Source organism: Crocodylus porosus, unplaced genomic scaffold, assembly GCF_001723895.1.
Source record: "Crocodylus porosus isolate Cpor-Errol unplaced genomic scaffold, CroPor_comp1, whole genome shotgun sequence".
In the NCBI taxonomy this organism is placed as follows: domain Eukaryota; kingdom Metazoa; phylum Chordata; order Crocodylia; family Crocodylidae; genus Crocodylus; species Crocodylus porosus.
The window spans coordinates 43,079,459-43,087,476 of NW_017728943.1; the positions used below are offsets into that span (position 1 = coordinate 43,079,459).

The 8,018-nt window shown below is 40.3% G+C and overlaps 1 long non-coding RNA gene across 1 annotated transcript in view; it reads left to right on the top strand.

Annotated features, from left to right (window-relative positions):
- Positions 1–246: 246 nt before the first annotated feature.
- The window catches only part of LOC109319190, a 16,089-nt gene continuing 8,317 nt past the window's right edge, over positions 247–8,018 (top strand). The window contains exon 1 of the long non-coding RNA XR_002103400.1: positions 247–338. This is a non-coding gene — a long non-coding RNA (uncharacterized LOC109319190). The remainder of the gene's footprint in view (positions 339–8,018) is intronic.

Here is an 8,018-nt window from a genome sequence, read left to right on the forward strand (position 1 = left end):
TGTACATGAAACGAAAAACAAGTGCAGCATCCAGAGAGGAATACACTCATATGGCCAGGGTATGCAGGTATGAGACAAAGAAAGCGAAGGCATGCATAGAGATCAAGCTGGCAACTGAATTAAAGGACAACTAAAAATCCTTCTATAGGTATATAGGGAGCAAGAAATAAGTCAAGCTCCAATGGCAGACCCCTACTGAATATAGAGGGGCAGCCCACAGTTGATCCCCATAAAAAGGCTTACTGACTTTGCATCAGTATTCTGGAAATCAGATGGGAATTCATCACCTGTCCAGAGGCCCAGAGAATACAGGGAAGACAGCAGTCCATATAAAATCAGTCCCAAAGATGTGAAAGTACTCTTAGACCATTTGGACATTTTCAAGTCTGCTAGGCCAGATCACCTGCATCTGAGAATCCTGAAGGAACTGGCCAACCTCATAGTGGTGCCTCTGGCAAGGCTGTTTAAGGAGTCATGGAACTCAAGAGTGGTCCCAAATGACTGGAACAAAGCTAGCATGGTACCCATCTTTAACAAACTATAGACGGGTCAGTCTGGCTTCAGTCCTAGGAATAATCTTCGAAAAAATTGTCAAGGAGGCCATCAACCACAAGCTTGTAATTGGCGGGGTATTAAGAAACAACCAGCATAGCTTTGTTGAGCGGAGGCCATGCCTAACAAACCTGATGTCCTTCTATGACCAAGTAAGTAACCAGCTGGATATGGGACATGTGGTTAACATCATCTACCTAGTGAGGACTTTGATCTGTTTTCCATGAGTTGCTCTCAATGAAGTTGGAGGGTACAGGTCTAGACTGGTCTACAGTGAGGTGGGTTGGCAACTGGCTTAGAGGCCAATCCCAGTGAGTTGAAATTGATGGGATGGCTTCATCCTGGAGGACTGTCTTGTGTGGTGTCCCCTAGGGATCAGTGCTTGGGCCCATGCTCTTTAACATCTTTATCAATTACTTGGATGTAGGAGTGGAAAGCACAACAATTAAGTTTGTGGATGACACCAAGCTTTGGGGAAATGTGGGCACATCTGAGGACAGGGTATGGATCTAGAATGACTTTGACAGGCTGGTTGTATGGGCTCAATGCAGTCAGATGAGGTTCAATAGGGACAAGTGCTGGGTTCTTCCTCTGAGTAGGAAGAACCCTCATCATAACTATATGATAAGTGGAGGTCCCCTGGCAGACACTGCATCTGAAAGGGACCTGGGGGTGACAATTGACCAGAAGATGAATATGAGCCGACAGTGAGATGAAGTTGCCAGCAGGGCAAACAGAACTCTGGCATGCATCAGCCGATGTGTTGCCAGGTAATCTATTCGGCATTGGTGAGGCCACAGCTGGAGTACTGTGTCCGGTTCTGGGCACCAGATATGGTGCAGTTCCCCTCCCTGGAGATGTTCAAGAGGAGGATGGACAAGCACTTCGTTGAGCTTGTTTGAGCCCAATTACCTCCTGCCCTCTGACAGGGGACTGGACTTGATGATCTTACAGGTCCCTTTTGGTCCTACTATTCTATGATTCTAACAAAAAATAGAACCGCTTTTTTAGTAACATAAATTATTCTGTTGTGCACTCACATATGTCAGAACCATTCGAAAACTACTTTCATTCCACTTATTGTGCCATTAAACTAAACAAACTGATCTGAAGGGCTGAAAACAGTTTTTACTGAATCAGCCTGTCTATCATTACTTGTTTCCATTCTTATCAGGGACAAGGGTACTGGAAAATTTATGTCTGCTGTTGGAAACAAAAAGATGGCAGAACAGTAACAGAACCCACAGAGATATCAAGACCAATTCCAACACATTCCATGGCTTGGGGTTTTATTAACTAAAACCTTCAAAGAAGCTAAACAGTTATGACACTAAACTGGCTTTACATGCATGGGCTGTTGGCTTTTGATATGAAAGGGAATATACAGCTTGAATTGCCAAGTGTCTAATCTTTAGCAGCAATGTTAACAATAAAAATAACACTTCATTATTTTTGTGAAAAGTAAAGCATATCTAAATTGCTTTTAACTACCAGCTCCACTTCTGCAATGTGGATTATGAATAAAGTTTTCAATAACACATCCATAGAAATCATTGTACATTCTCCTTCCAGGAAGCAGAAGGGTATTTTAGAAAGTATATTTGTATGCAAATAACTTGCTTTGAATTTGGAGGCTTTTTAAAAATATTTTCAAAATGTACCATAAGATGAAAAAACAATTTATAGGCGTAGTTTGGATTGGATATAAGATAGATAGCAAACTATACATTTCTGCACATTGAGACAAATGCCTTATTTTCATAATTGTAATAGGTGTAAATTTGGAAGATGTTATAAGCTTATGCAAATTACTTAGCAGTTGCATCTCTTGCTGGTGCATCTACTGTGTGCATTTATAGTAATAAAATTTACTATATTCATATAGCAAGGTTCAGCCTCCAGGATCACACTTATGTCAAACTGAAGTACAACATGGATTTGAATGGAATTAATTCTGAGTTTAAACAAGTGCAACTCAGTCTGGAGGTAGGATGATAGTTGTCTAGTTCAGTATGAACATGTGTGCAGGAAGCATTTTTTCAATCCATTATGCAGTTCATAAAGAAAAAAAGTATTGTGGATCTTGTAACATTTTCCTATAATCTTTCCCAATTCCTCTAACTTCAAGTCAGCTGATGTCAAGAAAGATTTGGTATTGATTTCAGTGGGCTTTAGGTCACACCTTTTTGTGGTGGCTTTCTAGATAGTCCCAGGCCTTGCCTTTATGGGCAAACTTGTCATCGATACAGTCCTGCCTTTCATAAAAACGGTGGAAATTACAGCGTAGACAGGGCTCAGGTATTTTTATTAGATGCAGGATTAAAAGATATCATTGTTAAAATGCCTGAGCCCTGCATTTGCTAGAGCTTCCATAACTACTACTAAAGCAGTAGCAGTGGTGAATTATGGCTATGAAGTTTGCTAGTGTAGCTGTAATCGAAGTGAGAAATGTTAAGGCATATTATTACAAATTGGCCTGTAATAGGCTGAATATTATAGATGCATTATATTCTTCTGAGCACAATATATCAAAATGGCTTGGGAAATGTTTCTTTTACTGAGTCAAGCCCTAAGAAAGCATTAGGCAACCTTCAGGATGAAGGCAGGAAGTACCATAACACAGGCAAATAGGATGCTGACAGTAGGATATAGAGAATCCTACAGGGAGCTGGTTAAAATCTACTTCACTTGAGTGGCCATCTTAGGAGAGCAAAGAGGTCAAAATATCCATAATTATTATTACAATTTTCTGTTTAAAATATGCCAAGTTTTTTTTTAAAAATCGAGCTTTAAAAACCCCCCTTTAAATTATGGCTTCAAAGCCTTAACTCATCTGGTAGCTTCCTAATTTCCCCAAGGATCTAAGAAAATGGCATTAGGATTCCTGGAGCAAGACTTAAGCTTTTAAAATTCTAGATTAATACACAAGTAATTTATATACATTACATAAAGGGGGCACTTAATTTTGTATGACTTTACCAGCTGGCCACTGGATTCTGTACAAAAGCCCTGAGATAATGCTGTAAGAAGAATGTTCTGTATTTACATCCTGATAGAAAATCTTCTAAACCATGGCCTTTGGAGGAGGTGAACATATTTTAATCTCCACATGTCTATTTGGAGAAATGTTTGGCTCTTAGTAGAACCATTGGAAGAAAGTAATTCATATTTCTAACTCTGGAAAATGTTGAAAGCTTATGAATAAAAAAAATCAGAGGCAGGAAACGCTATTTATATGTCAGCAGCTGAATCTGAATGACCCTATACTGGTTAACAACCATGACAACAACACTAGTTTCTGTGTACCATTTTAAATGTCCAAACAATTTTAGAATCATTAAATAAATAATCTTCCTAAGAGCCTTGTGAGTTGGCTAGGCTAATGCTGTCATCCCCATTTTACAACTGAGGAAGCTAATGAAATTACTTCCTCATGTCCACATGGTAAATCACTGGCAATGCCAATATTACAGGTAGGATCACTTGATCACTTGGAGTACTGTGTCCAGTTTTGGGCGCCATACTTCAAGAAGGATATGGAGAAGCTTGAGAGAGTCCCAAGAAGAGAGAAGAGCCACTCATATGATTAGAAGCCTGAAGAGCAAGCCATACCAAGAAAGGCTGACAGATATGGAGCTGCTCAGCTTAGAAAAGAGAAGACTTCAGGGGGATTTGGTGGCAGCTTACAGATATATCAAGGGTCTAGGCAAATAACTATTCACCAAAGCGCCACAGGGGAAAATCAGGAACAATGGTCATAAACTCCTAGAAGAAGGTTTCAGGCTGAATACAAGGAAAAAACTTTTTCATGGTTCGTGCGACCAGACTCTGGAATAGATTCCCAATGCAAGTGGTTCAGGCACCTACTCTGGAGATCTTCAAAAGGAGATTAGATGCACACCTAGCTGGGGTTATTGGACCCCAGCAGCCTTTCCTGCCAGAGGAGGGGGCTGGACCTGATGATCTCACAAGGTCCCTTAAAGCCCTAAACTTCTGTGAATCTGTGATTTTCATTTTAATACTTATTACTTCAGAACACGTTTGCTCAAATTACTCTGGTAGTTCACCATGACTACTGCAAATACTGTCCATCCAAAAAGTCTAGTATGCAAAATACCACATAAAGTACAGGACACATGATACTTACCACTGGTGTAAATTTGCAGGGGAAAAGTACAAAAAAGGGCCCCTGTATACATGCAGGTAAAGGTGCAACAGGATTTAATGTGCAATCCATACAATCGTACCTCCTCCCATGCCACATATGCCTGGCAGAAGGCATGATTGTAGGATCACAAATCAGGTTCCATCATGCCTTTTTGCCAATGCAGAGAGAGCCCTATCCTGGGCTCCCTCTAAACTAGCAAGAAGTGAATTCCTGCAGCTGGGTGCCATTTCAGCTGACTGCACTTCCAGCCAGGGGGGCACCTTACATACCCCATGGCTGGAAGATCATAGCTGCTACAATCTCCCAGCCATGGGGCTGTTCCATGCACCCTGAAGCATGGAGACCACAGCTGCTGCAGTCTCCCAGCTGTGGGGGTATATGGGTTCCCCATCACAGCTGGGAAATTGCAGCAGCTGGGGTCTCCCAGCCACGGTGATGCTTGGTGTGGCTCTGCATCAGGAAGATGGCAGCAGCTGCAGTCTCACAGCCATGGGGGCATAGGCTATATGTGCAGAACCCAACTAGAAAGTTATTCCACATTTTCCAGCAATAACTTTATAGGTGGTTGGACCTTTTTAAGGTACCATAGTTAATTTGCATGTGCAACCAGTCTAAATTAATTACACAATTAACCAGGATAGATGTAATATGTTGAGATGGTGTGAAACAGTTATGTTATGTATTGGAATGGTGTTGTCAATAAATACACAACTTGGAACAATGCTCAATGTAAGAAGAGATCATGCAGATGAAGATGAAAGAAAAACATTAAGTGTAACCTAAAGATCAGAGTAGCTCCACTAATTTTAGTAAAATTATTTCTGATTTACACAGTCATGAATAAGATCAGAATAAGGTTCAAGGAGACATCATAAACAAATAAGAGCACTGTCTATTGAATTTACGGTGGGAAATAAGTGCCATGTAAAGACATTGTACACATGTTATAGAGGGAACCAGACTAGATTATCGCAATGGTCTGTTCAGGTCTCAGTGTGTGAAAATACAACCAGCTTCTTAAGTGCCAGCCTATAATGCGTAGGAAAAGAAAATTACATTTTCAGGAGAACTTTAATCTAAGTGATGTATTCTTTAAGTCTCATGCAGACAGTATTAAAATATCCTGAGCATTTCCAAAAGTTAGTGAAAAATAATTTTGTAAATAAGTGTATCTAATATGGGAAATTCTATACTCCACTTCATTTTGATAACTAAAGAGGAATGACTTACAGAATTAAAAAATCAGCGATTCTTTAGATTCAAGTTATTATCACTTTATTCTGTTTGATGTGTGTGAACAACAAAGTCTAAATCAGTAACATATATATGGTGCTTTCTAAGGGCCAATATCAGAAAGATTAAAATAATTATGAGCCAAATCACCTGGGAGAAAAGACTGGATACAGAAAAAATGTGAATGATAATGCAGGAACTATTTAAGAATATTTTATTAGATGCTCAAAAACCACAGTCCAGCAAGGGAAAAAAGACTAGATTAGTGTTAAAAAAGGCTCATGTGAGGGAAAGTGAAAACCGCTGTAAATATATAGCAAAGAGAAAAGGGCAATTTTCTAGCAATGTATACAAATTAGAATCTAGGAACTGCAGATACCTAATAAGGGAAGCAAAAGGGCACAAGGAAAAAAAATCTATGGCTAATAGAATTAAGGTCCATAAGAAAGTTTTAAGTAAGTTAGGAACAAAAAAAATCATACTAATGGAAATAGTTTGCTACTAGCTGTAACTGGTAGAATTATCAGTAATAATGTGGAAAAAGCAGAAGAGCTAAATTACAGTCCTGTATTTATGATAAAAACAGATGATATTGTAACACCATGCTGCAGGGTTGTTGGTAGTAGCCATGTTGGTCTAAGGACATAGGCAGACAAGGTTCTTTGGGTAAATGTGATATCTTTTATTAGACCAACTAAATAGTTGGAAAAACGTTATTTGTAAACTTTTGGGCACAAACACCCTTTGTCAGGCATAGGGAGACTCAGCTCGTGTTATGTGTTCTCCAAGGTAGAAAAGAATCTAATTTACAACATGCAGGTCTGTGAAAATGCAGATGAGTGGAAGTTTGGAAGACAATGGGTAGAGATAGGAGGGGAAGGAACTGTGTGAAGGAATGCAAGTGGTCAGCTGTAGGCAGGTTACCTGGGGTATCAGATGTCAGCAATCAACATTTCCTCTAGACCATGGACATGGCTATGGGCACCAAATGGCCACATAATATGCCAAACTTTTTATGGCCCACCTGGAAGAAGAATTCCTCAAGAACTGCACCATCAAATCCATGGTATACCTAAAATATATAGATGATATTGTCTTCATTTGGATCGAAAACCTGCAGTCTCTGATTGATTTCCACCATAACTTCAACAATCATAACACCTCCATCAGACTATCTTTTGAATACTTCAGCACCAACATTTCCTTTTTAGACACTATAATCAATATCCAGAATGGTAAAATATAAACCACTGTATATAAGAAACCCATGGACCAATATATATATCCACACAGAACCAGCAATCACCCTAAACACACCAAAAAAGCTGAAATTTACAGCCAAGCTCCCCAATACCACCAAATCTGCAGTGAGGGGAATACCCGCAATTGTCAACCCAAAAATATCAAAAGGGTTTTCACCCAACAAGGACATTCCTCCAGAGAGATAGATTGCACTTTTAAAAGAGCCATCTGGATACCACACAAAGAAACCCTTCAGGAAAAAGAAAATCCCCCAAATACTCACATCATTAGTTATGACATACCATCCTTCCCTGGAACCTATAGAGAAAATCCTCAAACAAGTGCAACCCATACTAGACGAACACCCAGTTCTTAAAGAGATCTTTCCAGAGCCACCTATCTTAGCCTTTAAACAAACTCTGAACCTCAACACCGGAAGAAAAATTCCTATGACCCAAATCACACTGTCCTGGGGATAGCGAGAAGAGGGACTGGGAAGCCCTGCCCGTGGGGCACAGTGCAGAAAAAACCATGAAAATAAAGAAGGAAATACAAAACAACCACTTACCTACAGGAGGAGTGACATCGGAGGGACAAGGAGAAGAGCCTGTGTGGTTTACAAGCTGTACCTTTATGCAGTTAAAGCCGATGGGTGATGTCAAGGGGATGCACCAGCTGGCAGAGATCAAAGCGGCTGCCGGCAGTAGGGCAGGGAGAGCAAGAAGAGGGTGGTGCTGGACGGGTCATATTCAACCTGGGGGGAAGTGGGCAGCGGAGTTCCCCAGGGCTTGGTCCTTGGGCCTGCGCTGTTCAATTTCTTCAT